We start from the raw sequence: 14,967 nt of genomic DNA on the forward strand, positions 1-14,967 counted from the left end.
CACGCGAACAGCAGTAAAAGTGAAGGTTGGAACAGCAGCAGAATCATGAAAAGTCGACCACAAATTTATGAGGTTTATAGGGATTGTTGACACGGCTGACAGAACATCACCTTGTCTGTTGGCTTGGGTGCGACAACTAAGCTCAAAGAGAAGGTGTAAGGATGAGACTCGGTAGTTGCTATACATCTCTGTTGTGACCTCACAGTTAATTCATGATTCCACGCGGTTTAGCTGACAGAGTTCAGAAATATAACACTAACCAAGGACAGCGAGCATCAAGTATTTCATGCTTTACTGTACAGACCGAACAGCTTTCTTTTCAACCTTCAGGGAATAATATTGAACTTTTTCGTGGATGCCTATTCCTTGGGCACATTTACACCTGTCATTGATGTGATGCGGATAATGTCCAATTAGGTCAGACAAAAATAGCACAGCAAATAAATCATGTTCTCTGCTCCTGAGAAAGGAATGCACATCAGACTGTCAGGTGTGGAAACAAAATTACACCTCCCGTGGGGAACGCGGACCATGTACTTCATTATTCCTCTTTTAGAGGGAAAGAAAGTGCACTCATCGCACTTTTCTTACCCGTACACCTACAGTACCATTATTTTTGACACCGGCAGCTTGGCCTGACAGAACTACTATAGCATAAGCATCTGGGCCAAAATCCGCGGCAAAGGAAGGGAAATAATGAGTGTCTAATGAACACTGTGGATGTCATAGTTCTGTTTTGTTTTTTTTTTATTATTCATCTGATTTCTGCTTTCTGTTTTCCTCTAACTCACTTGTCATTTCAAACACAGCCACACCTACCTACCGTGCAGTTACCTCTGCTTTTAAAACCACCCTTCCACCATCCAGCCAGCCATCCATCCATCCACCAGTCACGCGATTCCCCACTCACTGGTTTGCCATTCAAGGTGCCTCAAAACTGTGCAACAACCAGGACTGTGTAAATATGTCTAATGAAATCAAACTCAGTCTCCGTCAGGCTGCACGATATCACTTTAGTCAGACTGTGTGGTGGATTAAAGTGCAACTAGGCAAACTGATAAAAAAAAAAAGGTCTGTGAAAGCGGAGATACCCCACCCGTTCATACAATCTCTGCAGCTCGTACTTTGCCAATGCAACTCAGTGAGATTTTGTTCTTTTCCACTTTCACAAACATGTTTTTCATTTTACTTCAGTTCAATATTAGACCACTGTTTTGCAGTGTTGACCAGAGACTTTGCCATGTTTCTCTCTGTCTGCCTGTTTAGATAATTTTTTTTCCTTCTCTTGCACAGCCCTGGAAATGTGCTTCTGCTTGCCTGTTTTTCCACTCACTTGTTGCTAACTCTTGTCTGCCTGTGGACTGTGGAGCTCTCTGCCTGTTGTTGAAAATCTAAGTAAAGATGAGCCGCTACCCTGATTCTTCACCAAACTTGCTTAGGAACGCTACCTTTAAATGACCCCTACACTGAAGGTTGGGGGCTGAACTGAGGTCAGACTCCTGTGTGTGGCGTTCGTGTGTGTGTGTGTATTGAGGTCAAGGCAGGGTAAAAGCACAGTCTCTCGGGCCTGTTTTTCAAGAACCGACCAGCAACATTTTTTGCTGCACTTTTCGGTTTGGAAGCTGGACCTGCAGTAAAGCCACAGCGCTGCCCGGTCACACTGATGCTCTTTTATTAACAGCAACTTATTATTTTGTTTCTGCAAGCATTCTTTTCATTCAGCTTCACCAGTGCACAAGAAGGAGCAAGACTGAACAGGTTTCACATCTCTGAAAAGAGCCAACGACTCATGACAGGAGGATAGCATCCAATTTTGCAGAGGAAGCACAGGCAGAAGACAGGGGAACAAAAATTGCTGGCGTTCCAGTAGACTGTATCATCGGCTCAGCGTGAACGTTCTCTTTCACTTCAACTATCGAGCCTTGACTTTCCAGAAGTCACTGCTGCAGCTCCTCCGTCCCACCAGCCTAACACATCACTTGGAAAATGGTGGGGCCAGTAAGGCACAACCTGCAGGCCTCCTTCTCCTTGCATTTGGCAACTGCTTGTTGTTGTTTCCAGTGTACATATGCAACTTCTTATCCACATCCACTAACATGGATATTTCAACTAAGTGGATGAAGAAGCGCGTAATATAACCTTTTTCGTGATTCTTCTCCATCTTGATGACTAAACATATGGTGACAGTAGTATATTAAACACAATACAAAGAAAAACAGCTACTGTCGAGAACTAAAGCAATAGGTGTTTCAAAAAGTAATCCTGAAAAAGAAAACTTCTTGAAAAGTCGTTACAGGATTTGACAAGCCTGATCGCTCTAACAGGTCGTTCCAAAGCCTGAAGGAAAAAATCTGATAACTGGTCACAAACAAATCAATGTATGGACTGATTGAAACAAAATACCACCTAGGTTTACGAGAATCAGACTTCAGAAACACTGCGAGCCAATGTTTGAAAAAGCCACCGCGTGTACAGTCAATGTACCTTGTGTAGGCAGATCAATGTGCATCAGGAAACCCACAGTGTGTGACCCCACTTCAACTCCTCCCTATACTCAAATCCTCTGGCTTTGTCAAGAATATCCATACGGTCTCACATACACTACGCGTCCCGTCTATTGTATGAGGGTAGGGAGCCACACTCTTAAATTAACTGGTCTAGTGAAGCAGTCAGGGATAAGCTGACACTCTTAAGAATTATCATCATTATACTGCTCTGTCAGAAATGGGTATCAGATTATCAGTGATGAGAGTGAATACTAACAAATCTCCCTGCAGCCAAGTGGCTTGAAGAAAGCGGGGTGGCAGCTGTTGCCCTATAAATCTGATCATGTCTCTGCTCCCGGAGGGGCCCAGGAGGCTTCCAGAAAGAGCAACCAGAGCTGCCCAATATGTTGGCATCGAGTGTCGGTGTTCAACTGCACCAAATTCACGGCTTCCTTTCTTTTTCTCTTTGACCTAAGATTTATCTGTCGCTCTCAATGACAAATCCTCCTTTTAACTGACAATGCAAGGGATGACATGTCTATAAATGGCACAACCGCAGGGCTTCTAAAGTTATGGAAGACTATATCGACAAGTAGACAAAACCGTCTTTGAAAAACCAAAGTGAACGACTCCAGCAACTTTATTAGCATCACTGGTACTGTACATGCAATACATCTTACAACATTTGCCTGGTCTTATAAGTGCTTAGCTGAAATGAGAAGCACCTCTTACAGTTACCTCTGTATAATCCCTCACAGAGAGCTTAGACAGTCCTCTGGAGCGCTCAGTGATGTGTCCATCAAAAACATTTTTTTTTCTCTTGCCTCTATCTTATTTAAGCAGCAATGCGTTTGTCCCCGGCGAGCGAAGACGGGCCGTAAACTATAAACCTGCAAACGACCTAAATAACACTGAACGCGGCGAACGCGGTCATTACCGTGAGGAAAAAAAGCGAGCAAAATTCGCTGTGATCCATTTTGGGCTTTCATCACAATCCCGCAAAACATACAATTTGATATCAAAGAAACTGAAAGAGCTTGTGCACTTAAAAAGACATCAGTAAACCTGCGGTCCCGCGCTGTGAGACGCTAAGAGCTATTAAAGGAAGCCACACATTTACACTCATTTTGAGTTATGTACACTACATCACTGACAAACTGACCATAAAAGAAAAATAGCTCTTCTGTCTGTGAGTCACATCCCAAGGGTAAACTCTATATCACATAAGAACCACCAGCTATTTTGTAACGTCCACTGCCCAGTGGTGGTCTGCGGTGCCACGGGGTCTGCACATTGTGATCTGTGGCTGGATGACGAAGTGCTAACAGCCAAGGGCATTATTTAATCCTTTTCCACAGGCCCATAGCCGGATTCCTCTTTTCAGCTACTGTATATATCTAGCCCTAGGGATGATGTTCAGTTTCATTATGAATACATGCGACATCAGTCAGACTTATTGTTGTTCTTGTTTTACACAGCCATCCATACGACCTGCCTGTGCTACGCCGTGACCATCCCAATGAGAATTTAAATGATTGTCTCAGAAACTTAGAGCCAGGAAGTGAAGAAAGAAGCCAGGTGAATCTTTGAATAATTGATAAGGTCTAATTTTCAAACCGGAGCATGCCTCCAGCTGCTGTCATCTAATCATCATTTCACAGAGAAGACATCAGAGCTTTGTTTCAGCAACGGTTAATTTCAGCAGGATTTTCCTCTGCAAATACTTGGGAAAGCTCTATGTTGGGGTATCTCAAAGTGGTTCTTAACAGGAGCCGTGACAAATACTGCGTTCAGCCATCCTCTCTTGACAGTGGCCTCCGGCAACACTCATCCCTCCCCTGGTAGAGCTGCAGGCAATATGGCCATTACCTTCAGCCCTGTGGAGCCTCACTTCCCTGGACAGCCACACACTCAGAGATGCTGATGCTCTTTATGGAGGCTCTTCCTTATGGCGAGAATATTAAAAATGTGCCTGGTGGTGCCCACTGGGGAAGATGTCCGTCTTTATTGTGTGGGGAAGTGAGCACACTTGCAGATACTGTACTGCGCTCTGCAGGAGCTGACGGGATTAGTCTCAGTCTGCAGACCACTTGATGTTACTGTAAAACGCTGAATTAGACTGTTTCGATTGTATAATGCATCTATGTCTAAAAGCATCTATTTAATTTTTGTTTCATCAGAGTATGTGGCTCGCTTATCGCGGAGGCTCCAGGCTTTTGTGAAATAACAAGCCGTGTAGATTAATTGCAACAATTCCAGCAACAAAACCGAAACAGTTTCTCCAAAAATATGCTGCTAATGACTGTGTGTCACCCTCCCTCACTGCGTCCGTACCTACTGTATGTGTCTATGTGTGCGTGGCACATTGCAACTAGCCCGTCTGATGTGATAAAAGAACAGGGAGTTGCACAGATGTCTACGGTCATTACTTGATTGATTTGCATTGCGATTGTTCTTAAAAATGGTCCATTACACTAAATTTGTTGAACAATAACGGGGGGGAAAAAAGAGCTTTCTCCGAGAAGAGTTAATGACTACCTTTTTATCTGCTGACATATTCCCCAATTACCTCTAAGATTTCCACACGGATGATGAAGACTGTCAGGAGCGAAAATGCAAAGTAACTCCAACATCGAGACCAACACATGTTCTCCACTGCTGGAGCCAGAGACTCTTGGCTCTGAGTGAGAGCTTCCCAGCCAGCTCTTCTTGGCACTGCCGGCTCTCTGTCCTGGGCATACTGATTCTCATATCAGGGTGCATTTACATAATCCTGCCTGTGACTGGTCTCAGTTTAATGAAGGGTGGTAATGCATTTCTATAACAATGTTTCAACCCTCAACATGCCAACATAAACAGAACAGTGTGATGACATCTGGTGAAGCACTCATTGACTCTATAAAGAAGAGACGCTAGTCAGGGCTCTGGCATTTTTCGATACAAAGACACTGTCAAACTTTTCTGTGGATGCACACGGTTGGCTTTTAGTGTGGCCACTTGTGACAAGAAAGCATATTTGATATACAGTGATATAGTCGACCAAACGTTGCTGCAAGTAGCCCTGCATGCACTCTTGAACACTTTTAAGTATTGTGGAGTTAAGAAAGTAAATGTTTGGAGTGTGCATCTCACCCTCTCACACATAGCCCTGCAAAATTCAGGCTTTACCTTTCTGTCAACACTGTTTTAATGATGCTATGTGAAGCACTTGGGGCTGCATGAATGAAATGTTTGAATGAAACGTGCAAATAAAGCCAATTTGAGCAATGGTCTACTTTGATGCACAGCACAACTTAACATCCTACATAGCGCATGCTCACTTTTACCATTTCCTCGCTAAAAAAACAACAACTAATAAACTAAATGTTTTAAGTGAGCTCCCGGTCTTTTAAATCCCTTTCTTGTCTTCAGCCTGTTTGGTGATGCAGCAACAGAACTTCATTTGTTGTGTGCTGCTGCTGCTGCTGCTGCTGCTTCCTCTTATCATTCAGCGCTGGGATGCTTTTTTCACTGAATGCTGTTGAGCAGGAATCGTGTATCTCGATACCAGACTCTGCTTTATTCATCTTACCACTGCATTTTTTTATTTTTTTTTAACCACAAGCGTATGACCTTGTATGAGCTCATGTAACTTCTGTTATTGCCTTCAGCCGGGTTGAGTTTTCACCTAATCTGCTCTGGGGGTAGTTGCTAACACTATCACTGTTGTGACCTGCTCTATGCTGAGTGGGCCCACAGCTAATTTTACTGCGACAGTGTCGCTTTTGCAAGTGAGCAGCAAGGTTGGTGGTCCTCTTACTAAGCTTATTGGAGGCCCTGGATGCTCCACGCTTTGTGCACCTAGCTTCTTCTTAGTCTACTTTTAGCAGTTGGATGCCCTTCAACTGAAGAGGGTGTCCGGTTGTCTTTGTCATCCTCTAACCTGGACGACTGAGGAAGTTCCTAAGTAAATATTTAATGAATTAAAGAATCACTCGTTTCATGATCACGCAAATTTGAAAATTAAATGATCAAAGTCTAAATATTCTGAAACCGCAATGACATTCAGTTCTGTCTGAACCGGTTGTTAACACCCCAACAGGCACCTTATGTCGACCCTGTGAACTCCTGATGGGAGGCTGGGCTCACACCTCCAACCCCTCCACACAGGGTTTCTACTCAAACAATGCAGTCATGGTGGAGAGATTAAGTAGTCTGCCACAGGAGTGCATGATGCTTCATTAGGCCAAGCAAGGATGGATGTCAGTGCCCGCAGCAATCCTTCGATGCCAGTGAGGCATCGACGGACCTCTAATGCAGTCTTACATGTTACTCATCACTGCCCGCTGTATTGGCAAAGTTTAAGGCGTGCTAGAATAATTATTCAAAAGAATCAAATCCATTCTTCACATAATGCCTTCACTCGAGATCTAATCAAGGCTCACCTAATGTGTTTAAAAGTGCTAAGGCCAGCAGTGCATAAAACCATGTAGCCTGTGTGAAGGTGGTGATGTTAATGGCTTAAGTAAATTGCGACTACTACAAAAATCTTATAATAAGTTGTGTGGAATCCTATTGAGAAAAGACTGTTAATTATACTGAACAGTTAGTCACAACAACAGGTCTGATTTCAGCACCATGTGTGTCGGCGTATGTGTTAAATTAAAGGGGAACTAGTGTTTTTTTTACAACCTGGACCTTATTTGTGGCAACTTTTGTGTAATTTGTAGTCCTTCGGAATATATTTAGATCTAGCAAATTACAGGTAAACAAGCCGACTGTCGCAGGTGTGTGCGGCGCTCAGAGATGACATCATCCAGGTCAAAAGACATCATCAGGGGTCTGTAGGTCGATCTACAGACCCCGGATGATGATAACAGGTAACTCCAGACTCAACGGGGTCTAGCGTACGATAACAAAATATTGGTGAACTGAACGAGTTTTGCGGCAGATAATGCGTTATTCAGAGGTTGGGTTTCGGTGCCCCAGTCACTCTCACTATATGGATATATGCAGATCTAAATATCTCCCAAAGGACTACAAATTAGTAGTAGTTCCCCTTTAATATTAGTTGATCAAATTATATGCAATTCCCTCCTTTATCAAGGTTTCTGGCAAGATCGACATAGATTACCACTGCCACTAGTAGGGAAGAGGTAGTAGGGAAAAGCTTCCATACCAAAGTTAGACATTATAGATGAAATGTCATATAAGCATTTGCTTTGGCAAGTAACAACGGCAATCGGAGGTCTAATGAACGTGTTGAATGTATAGACCCACCTCATATTTTTCTGTTTGGAAATCTGTCAATGTTCCACCAGCAGTGTTGTTCTTTTGTGCCTTTGCCATGTTTGTTGGTGCATTACGACCACCAGTTAATTAGTGGACCAACATGAGATCACTGGCGTGAATATTTGATGCACCTTCACATGTTCGTGTGTGTGCATATTTGTGCGTATGCAAACAGTACAAACGTGACAGGGATATTTCACTGCAGCATACTATCAACAACTGCTAGCTGAAAACTGAAATATATAAATAAAGGAACTACACTAGAATCATTTTATATTTGTGGTTATTATAGTGATTGATAAAAATCCATTAATTCAGCACCACATGCAATTAAAGAAAGAAAAAAGGCGTATCCATAGTACACTGGTGTAAGTTTGAAAAAAAACGAACAAACAAGATAAATACAGTATATGAGAAAAAACAACAACAATGGAGAACACAGTGGTTCCCTTGTTTCCAGCGGTTAAAACCTAATCCAGGGGGAACAATCTCTTGGCATTTTCCAATGAAACAGTGGCCCGAGCTTTGAATTTCATTCGGGCTTTATCAGCTCTCTGTCAGTAATTTTCAAACAGCAGCGAGCAAAGCAGATTAGCCTGGCTCTACACCGGCGACACTGTTGACTCATTTGACTCACACAGATGAATACAAAATTATCTCTAATTCGTTCAGAACGAGCAAACAGATGAAACATCGTCCGGCATTAGGCTGGATGGAAGGTGCTGTTCCAGGATTGCTGTGCTTTTCACCTCTGCTTGTAGGACATGAAGGTCACAGCGCATGAGACTCGATGCGGGCCAGCTCTCGGCAGTGAGACAGGATGGAGGGGCTGAGCTCCATCTCCAGGAGGACAACAGAGTGCCACTGTCACAGGGAGTATATACCCTCTCTGCCACCGAGAGCGGTCAAGTGGAAGGGGCCAGCCCTTGAGCAGGCAGGCCTGCGTGAGTGTGTATGACTGTGCACGAATGTATACAGAGGGAGCAATCTGGAGTGTGCTGGAGGCTATGGCCTCTTTGACGTGATAGATTCCCTTTGCAGCCCGCAAAGCCAGGAGGGAGCCAGTCAACATCCTGCCACATGCCCCACTGTTTATCTTCCAAAATCTGGTGGCGGGTTGCATCCTCTGGGCGTGCCCCAGACGCTCTCTCCTTTCACCATAATCACCATAACTTATGGTGACATAAATTACCATGCTCCTTCTGATGTTTTTGCTACTGAATTAAATCTGCTGTCTTGGCCTACTGGTTATGTGCTGTTGATAGTAACCGGCAAAGTGGCATTTTGTATGAGCATGCAAATGTTCACTGTGTTTCTGTAGATTCAGGCTGAATCAGGTTTCCCTGGAAAAACAAGGTAGATAGCTGAGAGCTCTGAGATCATAACCTCTTACTGAAGAGAAAGAGAGAGCTGGGAGGGGGGAAAAAAAATTCAATTCCAAATCCGTGGCTTCAAAAGTGGATGGAAGCTGAATGCAAATAAAGTTCTGTTTCTCTGTGTTGTGATTTATCACTGTGCCGAGCGGTAGTGCCGAGGCAGGCGGTGTATTGAACGGAATGACTCTCCTCACATATTGGAAAAGCAACTCAACAACAAAGCGCAGGAAAAATAGAGCCAGACAGATGGATGACCTTCAGTCCTCCTTGATGGGGAAAGTAGGTAGAGGAATATGTTAGAGAGCTAATCGTTAAAATGATTGACCGGAAAGCCCATCTATACGTAGAATTTTATTTTCAAATCATTTAGAACAAGTCACTTTTAGTGAAGTCAAGTAATATAATGAGGAGATGAAAGTAATGAATGACGTGCCAGGAGAATGATAAATGAACCAAGAAATATGGGTATATACCATTTTGTAAGGCAATGGTTTTATCTGTAATGAAAAATTATTAATGGAGTAAAACTCACTTTACAAACTCTGTATCCACCTGAGAATAAGAATAAAAATTCCTTTCTTATCAAGAGCTATATTCCAGACGCAATATGACAAAATATTAACCGGGCATTTGACACTGGAGACATTCTAGCCATACCACACGTTGGTAAACAAGGCTGTTGAAGCCCGAATCCTTGTTTTCATCCTATTTCAGCAGATAGCAAATAGCAAACTAGCAAATCTTCTGCTGAAATGCATCACTTCAAGCCCTGCTTGTTCCTCCAGCTACTCTCTCTAACAAGGGTTTGCTATCATACAATTTCGCACAAACCGGTGAAATGTATGGGGAATTTGGGCTCATTCTGCTGTTTGTTTAAGCCATTATTTTTTTGCTCGTTTGCTTCTGAACCATCGGGATGCTGTGCGATTCAGAACATCAAGAAACATTCGGTTAAAAAAAAACAAACCAAACAAACTTTGAAGAAACGGCAGCACATTCTTCCTGTTTTACAGTACTTCAACGCTCCTTCTGTATTCCCAGTAAACAAGATTGACTGAATAGGGGCCTTGTGTTTTCCATCTCCCTTCTCTCCATATAATTCTCCGGTGATGAGTCATGTCACCGTTGCTCTGCCATGGGTGAGCCTCAATCTCCGTGCCCAATGACTGCACCAGAGAGCAATCCCTCAACGGAGCCCTGGCATCAATCTTGCTCTGGAGCAGTCGGTGATGAACCTGGACTGCCTGAACAGTTCTCGTGCTGACAGCTTCCATGATCAGCCATCACAGCTGGCTGTCCGCTTCATACCTGAACGCCACATCGGCAGAGACGGAAAGAGAGGTCACCCTTCTGTCCCGTTTCCATGCCGTGTGTTCACCACAAAGAACAACAGTGCTCTGGCTTCCCTTTTCAATTGATCCATGCAAAACAATGAATGAGAAAATCTACTGAGCTAAGGATAGAGTAGGAGAAAATAAAAACGAAAAATGTTGCAACCATTTCAATTACACATAGTTAAAAGGGAACTACTGTTTTTTACAACCTGGACCTTATTTCTGGCATAAAATAAGATAATTTACTCACCCATATAACTTTTGTGTAATTTGTATTCCTTCGGAAGATAATTAAATCAGCGTATATCCATGTAGTGGGAGTGACTGGGGCACCGAAACGCCTACTGCTAGTTTTTCACAACATGGCAATAGGTCAATCTACAGACCCCGGATGATGATAACAGCTAACTCCGGACTCAACGAGAATAGCACTAGCGTAAGATAACAAAATATTGGTGAAATGAACGAGTTTCGCGGGAGATAATACGTTATTTAGAGTCTGCGTTTCAGTGCCCCAGTCACTCCCACTATATGGATATACGCTGATCTAAATATCTCCCGAAGGAATACAAATTACACAAAAGTTATATGGGTGAGTAAACGGCCGTATTTTATGCCAGAAATAAGGTCCAGGTTGTAAAAATCAGTAGTTTCCCTTTAATTGCCTCTATGTTAAAACGTAATGAAAATAAAGTAATTAAACCTGGGTTAAATACCCTGCAGATACAGCATGGGACATCAGAATAATACGTACGCACTTTTAATATTCTAAAACAGGAGTTGCAGCAGAATTACAACTTTTATTAAAGTGCAAAACAATCACAACAATTTCAATCCCTGCATCAGAAAAGTTCCACAGCAATGCTTTTTTTTTTTTTTTTAGGCTGCAAATAACATCAGGATGGTGTCAGAGAGATTCCCCAAGTTGCCCTGTGTCTTGGTACAAGGTGCAGAAATAGGCTTTTCTCACAAACTGACACGTTGCCATCTCCATATTTGAGTGACAAGAGGGAGCTCATTGCTTGTAATTCTTGCCGACTAATTGGGGAAAAGACTGTCATTCACTGGGAGAGCTGTCTCTCACAGGTGTGCTCCATATTTCCACAATCCACACAAAGTATTTAACTGGGGAAATCTTCACGATCGTCGTAAGATCCCATTAACCCAGTTATCAACTTTTAATGGAGATGAGAGTAAGAGCAATGTTTACACACCGAACACCAAGACATACATAATTATGTAATTGCACAATTACCCTGTTTGGATAATTAACTTTGTTGTTCATTTTGTTCATTTTTATTTGAACTTTAATACAACGTGCAACGCTCGTACGTTATTATAAGGTCATAGTTGGGGTGGCTTTGGCAGCTGCAGGATAATGAGTTATTCTTTGGCCCACTTCCATTACTTGGTGTGATGTTTGAAGAGCCAACATTTGGCCAAGATATATGTGACCAATAATTACCCTTCCTCTGTATTGTCGTCCTGCGGACTCTTGCTGGCTCATTCCCAGCAGAGAAGAAAAATCAATTACTTTGACTCGTATTTGAACACGGCATTTACATACACAAACAAGACACAGAGAGAAAGAGAGAGTGATTTAGATTTTTAAAAGTAGTACTTTGAGTTTCTTTCGGTTGACTTTGTATCAGAGTCTGAAAAAGAAAAAGGGATATTAAATGTCTCTCGTGAGATCTGTCGTGCCCACGAAGGGAAGTTAGTTTGTTTGGATCCACGCACTCTAGGACGTAATGTGTATGATATATTGTCCTGAGTGCACCAATATTGTTTTCTTGTAAATGATAGTACTGATATGCTGCAGACAAACTAGATTGAAGACTCAGAGTAAAGAAATCAAAACCATGACAAGCTTGTAAAGCAGCCTTCTTGTGTCTTCAAGCTATTATGCATTCTTTTGCCAGCACTGCAGAGGGGAGATGTGCTCTAATTAAACTCACCTCCAAATATCCTTGCCGACACCTCCAGAATACTCAAAAGCTTTTAAAATGTGGCTGCGATGGGAATTTGTTATGCATGTAAGCAGCAGCGCTAATAAATTCCCTGTTTAGACTTCAGCCAAGATTAGCGTTGCAACCTGCAGAACACATCTCCAGCATGCCACTGAGTCACAAAGGTCACTATTCAAATTCTTTGACACATGAAAACCTCCTGTGATTGAACCAGTCCTCAGAGGTAACGCCAGCTGCCGGAGCAGGGCTGTGTGAACTGTTAACTACTGATTGCTACTGCAAACATCTGTGTGGATGAAAAGCTTTGCTACCCTTCAGCATTATCAGAGCTTAAACGATGAAGCAGCATTCGATCTAAAAATTACTGCAACAAAATTGCTGGATGTTCTCTAAGGTAATGCAGATTTTAGTTTTAACTGTATACTGTGGAGAAGATAAGCCCCCTGACTAAATTAAGCCTATCTTTCTTTGGAAGAAAAAGCAGGGACTATTATTTGTTGGGGGGAAAAAAATAGTTTCAGGAAGGAATTAAGAAGAAGTGATTGCCAGTCCATGACCAGTCCAGCATTATTTGTGAATTGTTGCTCCATAAACAAGCTTTTAGAGCAGGCAAGACCTTCGAATTGATGTTAAACAGTTGAACAAATGCGTCCCTGTTGTTGAAGAGAGCAATGTGTTTGTTAACACTTCCATCCCCTGCACAAGAAAAGGAACAAACCTCCTCTGTGATAAAAGCTTATTAGCTACCTGCGAGGATTATATCTAATCACTTGGGGCTATTGCAAAATGTGTAAATAGATGTGTTTCTGCTTTCTGCTGTTACGCTTTATAAATCACATGCATTTTGATGCCATTATAAGCTCAGATAAAACCTCTGCGAGGCACCAATTTTTATGTCCCCTGAAAAATGACATTGCTGTCACCTTTAGAGATATACATTCAAACATAACTGCTAATCCATTGCATTCGCTAAGTGCTTGAGGGGAAAGGGTGAGTTATTAAGATTGAAAGTAAAGACATTCTAAACGATTAAACACATAATTAACAGCTACTGCATGAAGGGCACGACTTGTCAAATCTCTGGGGATTCCTGATCTGGACCGCTTAAATCTCCCACAAGTAATTCTTCCGCCGAAAACAAATCAGCTGAAACACACAAACTGAACAGCGAGCTTGAAGAGCGAAAGAAAACTTCCCCAATCTCTGAAAAAATATGTCTGCTGTTATTCTCGTGATTAGCCAAACATCCCTGGAATCAAACCTGAATTTGTATTTATGCCGCAGCCTTCCAAGATATTTAAAACAGCACCAGCGCTACATCTGTGCTTTCTATGACAGCCAAGCTAGCAAGTAGGCCAAAGCACTGTTCCAAACAAAAATCTATGTCCTGCATTTCCCCCCCAACCAAAACAAGTTCAACAATTACATCCCTTTGAGGAGAGATAATTATTCACCAGCGTGCCAGATGAACAATTTTGTTTGTCTGACACCAAAGTATAAACCACAAGTCTTGCATGACAGTCCAGAAAATCAAGCTGAGCGTTGGCCGCTGCCCTAGAACAAGCATCTGTCAAAACAAATGGATCTTGTTTTTTTTTTTAAAATATATAATTAAACAACTAACTTATAATCCATGATGAAATTGAAAAAAAGGAACATTGACAAAGAACTGTGAAATACGCGTGACAATCATGGCAATATGACTCTGGGGGGAAAAAAGAGGAAAACATAAAGGGCTTTTGGCAGAACAAATAATGGCGTCGTCCCAAAATGCAAAATCACATTATGAAAAAAAACAAAACAACAAGTTTAAGCATGCTGATGTTTGAGTAAATCAAATAATGAACATTTCCTAATAATGTATAAAGAAATGAATTACTTATCTTTAAATAATACTAATCAAGAGCTCTATTCTTTGGGAATTTTCTGGAAACAAATCCATAATTAGCAGGAACAATACAGTGGTGAGCCGTCAGGGCCAGCAAAGCCTTTTCTAAGCCTAAACTACTTAAACCTGATCAAAATCACTGACTTACATTTTAATATTTTCCCATTAATCGTATTAAATTATTCCCAATAGCCTATGCTTTTTATTTTATGACTTCTCTCTCAACTGCGGTTCTTCTGGCAGTGTAACTTTGCATTAAAGCTTTTATCCAGTAATATTTCAGCCATCATGTGTTGCTGGAGTCAAAGAATTCTACCTGGGCCTTCACAATTAAAACTTCAGGCGGCTTAAGCGAGGATGCCAATCGCATTTCGTATTCTCTGCGTTTTCGCGTCCTCTGATTGGAGGATCAGAGAGCTGCTCCGTATATGGATATATGCGGATCTAAATGTCTGACACCAAAGTTATGTGGGTGAGTAAACGATCGTATTTTATGCCAGAAATAAGGTCCAGGTTGTAAAAAAACAGTAGTTCCCCTTTAAGTTCTTGTGTGTAAAATGAATTATATTTTCATCTTGTTTGTATATTTTTGTCATTTTATTATCATTATGTAATTTTATTGACGCTTCTGCTGTATTTGAC

At 41.9% G+C, this 14,967-nt stretch overlaps 1 protein-coding gene across 1 annotated transcript in view; it reads right to left on the reverse strand.

The window, feature by feature from the left end:
• The window catches only part of cadm2b (cell adhesion molecule 2b), a 136,973-nt gene that overhangs the window by 68,874 nt on the left and 53,132 nt on the right, over positions 1 to 14,967 (reverse strand). The gene's annotated exons all lie outside the window — the stretch shown is intronic.

The sequence above is a fragment of the Chelon labrosus genome (genome assembly GCF_963514085.1).
Source record: "Chelon labrosus genome assembly, chromosome: 13".
Taxonomy (NCBI): domain Eukaryota; kingdom Metazoa; phylum Chordata; class Actinopteri; order Mugiliformes; family Mugilidae; genus Chelon; species Chelon labrosus.